A 6,937-nucleotide genomic window follows, 5' to 3' on the forward strand; every position below is an offset into this window, starting at 1 on the left:
GGGCTCTCCCGGCCAGCGGGCCCAGAGCAGAGAGGGGACTATTTCCCGGCGGCGGCGGCGCAGGGATCCCGGCGGGCGGGGTGTCGCGGCCGCCGGTGGTGTCGCGGCGAGGGGCGGGAGGAGCCGCGGCCGCGCAGGGGCCGAGTGGGGACAGGAGGCGCGGGCCGGGGGCCGCGGAGCCGGGCTGAGGGCGGCCACCCCGGGGCCGGACCCCAGCGGGGAAAGCCGATGCTCTCACGTCGGTGAAATCACACGGTGTGAGAACCCGTGCTGGTTTTTCTTTCTAAATTCAGAAAGTGATCTATTTATTTACCTGTTTAGTGCAATTCCGGTGCGTTACCAAGTGCTGCGGTGTTACCATCCAGTTTATATCAAAATATTCACGTTTTATGAGGTAAAAAAAGGCTGAGACGGGCTCCAGACCGAGGCTGAGTTACAATGTGGCAACGGTCTTGCTACTTAATGTGGAGATGCATTATTAGATGGTTTGTTTCTATGCAAATACATTTAATGTTGTTGTGGCTACTTTTTAATATGTGTTAAAGATATTTTTAATGATGCAGTGATACCCTGTCAGTCTGATTTCCAGATGTAGGAGAAAAAAAGTATAAACTTAGATTGCTATCTATTGAACTAAAATCTCACGTTCCAGCTAAGAGTGTCTGACACCATCCATTACCCTTTGTTACATCTCAGCCATTCTTCCCAAACTCTGCCCTGGCGGCTGTCTACCCCAAGTTGGCTGATTGATTGATTGATTGAAGAGTGCTAGCAGGAATACTGCAGCTGCTTTCTCACGGTGAGATAAAGGGGCGATGACTACTTGTGTCCATACTTATGGCTACTAAGTGTTCATAGTGTCTTAAAGTAGGATTGTAGCACGATGTAGTTTGCCGTGTTTGCTGTTTCTTGATAATTGCCTTGAAAGCAGCCCATTATGGTCAAATAATATACTTTTGAAAAAGCTTATGTGTGCTTCCTAGAATATGTCAGGAAAATATTGTCAAGACTTTTCCTGCTTTGGGAATTTTGTGCTCCTTGAAGAACTGTTTTTGTGACAACTTTTGGCAGATGACTACTAAAAATGGGAGTAAACAAGCTGTGACTCCTTTATGCTTGCTGTTCTCCAAGAGTTGGAGAGAAAGATTAGTAAGGAGAAGGTAGGAGCAACAGGGGCTGACTGCCTGCAAGTGCCTCAACAATTGAGGATTTGCAGTCTCACACTTTAATATGCACAAAAGAATTCACATAAGGAAGCACTCACAAATGCCAGAGCCACAGGAAAATCTTGAACCTACGTTTGTACTTCTAAGGCGCAAAATCAATAAGAAAACTTGCAGGAAATTGGGGTTTGTTGTTCTAGCTCTCCTGAGGCTGACTATTTGAGGCTTTTTAGCTTTTTTTTCCATTGATGTGAAACTTAGGCATACATGCAGCACTATGACTGCACTTGTCTGGCAGTTCTTAACTACTGATAAAAGCTACTGAAAGTTTAGTAAGCTATTACAGCTTTCAGGAATTCTGAGTTCTTGCAAGTGTCATGAAAGTAACCACCTGAAAGGAAGATTCCTTGTAGCATGGTTGGGAGGAGAATTGTCTGAAGAGCTTGGCTTTTTTTTATTTCTTTTATTTGCATGGCTGCTGCTGAAACTGCATTTCAGAGGTTACAGTAAAAGGGCATATGTTCACTTAGTCAACCACTTAGATATTAGCAGATGCATGCAGTGATATTTCCCTCCCCCCCCCCCCATGCAGTCTGGCTTGCTTTGCACTATTTCTTTTCTTGGGTTCTTGTCTTATCCTTCTCTTACCTTCTGTTTTAATTTGGGTTTTTTTTGTTTCTTTGTTTATTAAGCCCTTCTCCATAGTTCCTCTGTCACATTTAGTATGTGGGTGCTTCTGGATTAGATGTGACATGATAATCAGACAGTTGTTTGCGTGCTTGGTCTTTCATTTGTTATAGAAGCTATGCATAAGGAATTATCTTAGACTAATATTAGCCTACAGAATTATAGAATCACAGTATGGTTTGGGTTGGAAGGGACCTTAAAGATCACCTAGTTCCAACTCCCTGCCAAGAGCAAGGATGGCACTCACTAGATCAGTTTCTCAGAGCCCCATCCAACCTGGTCTTGAACACTTCCAGGGGTGGGGCGTCCCCAACCTCTGCTTGTTTTATGTTGTATCCTTTCTTCTGTATATCCTTCCTTCTCTGTATCCTTACTCGTGATTTTTGTTTTCGAACACAATCCCTAGAGGGCAGCAAAGTAACCAATGCATTCAGTAGCTGCAACTTGAGCCAGTCTAAAGATGCTCTTTATGAGCCTACCAGTTTTTTGTTCCTGGAGATTATGCCTTTCTTCTTAAAACTTATTTCCCAAGTCATAGTTTCAGGGGGAAAGTTTGTGTTTGGGCAGGAGGGGAGGGATCCTTGGAGTACAAAATGGATTGCAACAGAGAGGAAGGGAATTAGGGAATGGACAAATTGCAAACAAGGAAGGTGAAGAAGTTGCTTCTTCCCTTTTAATGAAATTGCTAAAAGGCCTCAGTAGAAACAGAAGCTCAAAAGGAAACAGGTTTCCCTATCCATTAATTAACTTAGCTTAAAACCTACATGGCTTCTGAGGATGCTCCACACAGGTTTGAGGCCTCTTGCAACTTTGTGAGTGCAGGTTCTTGGAATTCATTGCTTAAAATCAGACTCTGATTGGACTGTGGACTCCTGCTATTATTACCTTACAGTGAGGGTTAATGACAGTATCAACTGTTGAGTGGTGAGCTAGGGGAAAGTAAAGACTATTTATTCAGAAGAAACGAAATTCTTACAACATGTCTTTATTACTATAGAATCATTTAGGATGGAAATGACCTCTAAAATCAAGTCCAATCATAAACCCAGCACTGCCAAGTCCATCACTAAACCACATCCCTAAGTGCCACATCCATGCTTCTCTTAAATACCTCCAGGGATGGTGACTCCACTACTTCCCATGGCAGCCTGTTCCAATGCTTGACAACTATTTCTGTGAAGAAAGTTTTCCGGATATCCAATCTAAACCTCTCCTGGTGCAACTTGAGGCTGCTACCTCTCATCCTATCTATTATTACCTGTGAGAAGAGACCAATCCCCACCTTGCTACAGCCTCCTTTCAGGTAGTTGTAGACAGCCATGAATATTCCCCTCAGCCTCCTTCTTTCCAGGCTAAACAACCCCAGCCCACTCAGCTGCTCTTCATAAAACTTGTGCCCCAGACACTTCACCAGCTTCATTGCTCCTTGGATGCTCTTCAGCACCTCTTGTATGTTATGCCCATCTCACCTATGAAAGTTCTAACTCATTACATTATAGGTCAGGGAAAGTATTGCAGATCTCATGTTTGGCCTTTCTATCTTATGGTGACAGTTTCATGCTCTCAGGTTTTTTGGAAAAAGCATTTTGACAGTTTTCCTCTCTTGGGAATGTTACTTTACACCATTTAAAATCTGTGTCTTTAAATATTTTTAGAAACAGGTCAACAGATTTGTGATGCTTCTCCAGAAAAATTGTAGATAGATGATGTGTGTTCTGTGAAACCCAAAGAAAATAGGATGACCATGAAACCTTTTGGCAATATTCAGCCAGGAAATTTATGCTTTAATGTGAAGGTTTATAATTGTTCCATAAAGAAAATTAAGCTCTTTGTCATCATAAACACATTAAGAAAAGCATGCCTGGGATCAAGGTAATTTCAGATAAATTATACTGCGTGGAGTCTGTTCACGCCTCTGCTGGAAAATATATAGGTGTCATCTGTCAAGTACTGTTTCTTTTATATTAAACACAACTAGGCCTGCTGGGTGGGAAGTGGGAGGCTTAGAGTGGACAGGGTGGGATTTATTGGTTATTTTACACTGATGGCTGTTGCTGTGTTTCATTCAACATCCTTGAATTTCCCAAAGACTTCATGTTTTAGTGGAACCAGTGGAAGATGGTGGATTTTCTACAGCTCTAGAAAATCAGGCCTTCAGTCTCAAGCTAGCACTTATTAGTATTTTTGAATTCTAATCTTAATGTTTTAAGGCAGAAGTTAGTAAAAATTTGTTCTATAACTGGCCGTTAAAATGCAACAACAAAGCATATTTGCTAACCGTCTTTCTACTGTTAATATCCCCCAACTGAGGTTTTGTTTCTTTGTTTTCTTTATTTTTGTAGTGCTGTCTTCCAGTTATAGGTTTCAAGAGTTATCTGCTTTCCAGATCTGAATGGCAATCTTCTGCATCAGGACAGTTGGTAACTTACTCTTGGGAGACAGAGAAAGTCAAGTTGCTGTTCCTTTGAGAAGTCTAAGGACTTCAGCAGATGCAGGCATTTTTCCTATTTAAATGCCTGTCACCAGCTGATCATATCATGCCCTTCTGAAACCTTTGCCGAAATTTGAGACTCAGACTGTGTTGTACAGTGTTAGGGGTAGATACATTGAGTGGAGTGGGGAATGTTAGGACTTTGCACTCTGTTAAAAATAGTATTTTGAAATAAATTATTTGTTGCACTGTAGGAAGGCTTATTCAGGAACAAGCATAATGGGTTAGTGCTAACATCCATCTTGTCCAGTACTTTGATCCTGACAGGAACTCATTTTGGGGTCAGTGCCATAATCTCCATTCTGTGTTGGCAAGAAGCCTATTTTTGGTCGTCTAAAGATTAGCTGAAACTCTGAAGCATAAAGCTTGGTATCTTTAAAAAAAAATCTGATTCCTATGGATGTGTTGTGAAGACTTCTGTTCCACCTGTACATATTCGTAGACTCATTTCAGTGACTTTCTACAGGTGAATTTTACTGACACTGTATGATTCTATTTTTGTCCTTTAAAAGAAATTTTTTTCTCTTTTTCTTGACAGGAGGGACAGGTGTTCCTGATCAGCCCTTTCAGTATCATTATTTCATTTTTCTACAGTTAATCTAAATACCTGGTAAGCTGTACTGTTTGCAAAGAGTGAAGAGGTTCTGTGTCCACTTGATTATCATGGCACATTGTGGGAAAAGCCTGAGTGTAGCTGGCTTAATCTTGTGTTACGTAGGCAACTCGGGACAATTGGTCATTTCAGGAAGTCAGTTTACAAACATCATTTAACCACTTATAAAGGAAATTTTGGTAACAGCCACCAGTACGTCTTTGAATCAAATCATTGACATCCAGTATTTTCAGTGAAGATTCTCAGACTGTGTATGAAGATCTTGTGTACAAAGATCTTGTGTACATGGCTGAAATGGTAGCATCTCTTTACAAATAATTTGGGTTTAGGGCCAGTTGTTTCCCACAGAAGGGAAAAAAAACATTGTAATTGTTTGGTAAGCTATGCTTTTTCTTTGTCCTGTTTCACTTTTGCATACAGTTACCTAAACTACTTTTCATAGGACTGTTCAGCAGAAAGCAGAGGTCACCTAATTAATACTTAAAGCTGTTGGACTTCTGTAAGAAATGTAGTTTTGCTTCTCCTGCACGGTATTTACATTTTTTGTGCGCTTGTTTGTTGTGGTTTCAGAGGTGTTTTGTTTGTTTTTTTTAAATGCAAAACAAAACAAGTGCTTTCATTCCATGCACTTGGGGAAACTGTGCTAAACTTATGCTTTACTCTTTCTTGTCAGGTTCTCTGTCTCTGTGCTAACTTGAAGAGGTGACCATTTGCTGTGAGTTAATGATGTTTATGCTCTCTCCTATGGGTCTCTCCTCCTTTTCCTCCTATGAAGCAACATCACAAAAGGAACATACAGTGCAAGATTTTCTCCTTGCAGTTAATAATGCCAAGCACTCACTGTGTTGAGAAAAATGTTCTTTTAAACATGCTAGAATAAAAAAGAAGATGCTCTGCTATGTTACCATATTGTGTGCCTAATCCTGAAAAAGAAATAACTCTGCCCCAACCAGCTTACAGTTTGTTTGGGATCCAGCCAGTGTATGTAACTGACACCAGGAAATCGAAGGGAGGATAAAGGAAACATGAGAAATATGTTAACATGGACAAATTATGTAAAATTACTGTAACCCTCTAATGCCCATCCATTTAAGATACAGTGTTATTGCAGGAGTAATCTTGAGGAACCTGAAATAACCAAAAGTAGTGATGTCAAGATCTTTACTTGAGGAAGATGATGTATTTTTGCATGTGGAAAAAAGGTGTAAAGAGTGGTGTAGTAACCAGTAGTGGCAGCTTTTTTTGCTGTATGTTTTAGGCCTTGGACTGTCAGAACATTTTATGCTGTAGCATTCTGGCACCTTCTGCTAAATTTTGTCCTCCATAGCTTATCCTACCTGGCTTCTTGTGGTTTAAGGGTGGGGGGACAGGGGTAGGTATAAAGTGGAAAATAACACTGACTGTCTATGACCAAAAGAAGGTCCCTGAGGTATTACAAGAGTTTGTATTTCAGATTTCTGTCTTGTTGTTTCTGTAGAAAAGTATGCACTGTTTCTTAGAAGTCCCTGTGTTACAGAGCTGGGCTGGATTTTGAAGGTCAGTGAGGCTGGACTGTGTAGGTATCAAAATATTACTGCTATTCAAGTGTCATATCTTTTCTGGCTGTAACTACTGTTTGGTTCATGTAATGATCCACAGTTCAGATATACAGTTTAGGAAAGATCAGCAAGAGGTTCCATTTTGAGAATACCTCTAAGACAGAGTTGTAAGCAACAAAAATATAATTGTTAGTTAATTTTTTCTCATATAAGTAAGATTTATTTTTCCACATGGAAATTGTTATTATAACACCATTTCACTGGAATTTTCTAGGAGTACAATGGTTCTCTAAAGTGTATCTTGTTAAAAAAACCCAGCAGCTCAACAACAAATAAATCAATATAGCTGTATCTGGCTCTTCAGGTTGTATTATGTGATGTTTCAAGGAATTATGTCCTTTCTTCTCCTGCCTGAGGCAGATATAACTACATAAATATAAAATGA

At 40.4% G+C, this 6,937-nt stretch overlaps 1 long non-coding RNA gene across 1 annotated transcript; it reads left to right on the forward strand.

The window, feature by feature from the left end:
- The first annotated feature begins 118 nt into the window (after positions 1-118).
- Positions 119-6,484, forward strand: LOC309570176. The gene is made up of 4 exons (XR_014226239.1): positions 119-255; positions 697-799; positions 4,880-4,951; positions 5,628-6,484. It is a non-coding gene; the product is annotated as an uncharacterized lncRNA (long non-coding RNA).
- The last annotated feature ends 453 nt before the right edge of the window (positions 6,485-6,937 follow it).

The sequence above is a fragment of the Coloeus monedula genome (genome assembly GCF_965178545.1).
Source record: "Coloeus monedula genome assembly, chromosome: 2".
Lineage (NCBI taxonomy): Eukaryota > Metazoa > Chordata > Aves > Passeriformes > Corvidae > Coloeus > Coloeus monedula.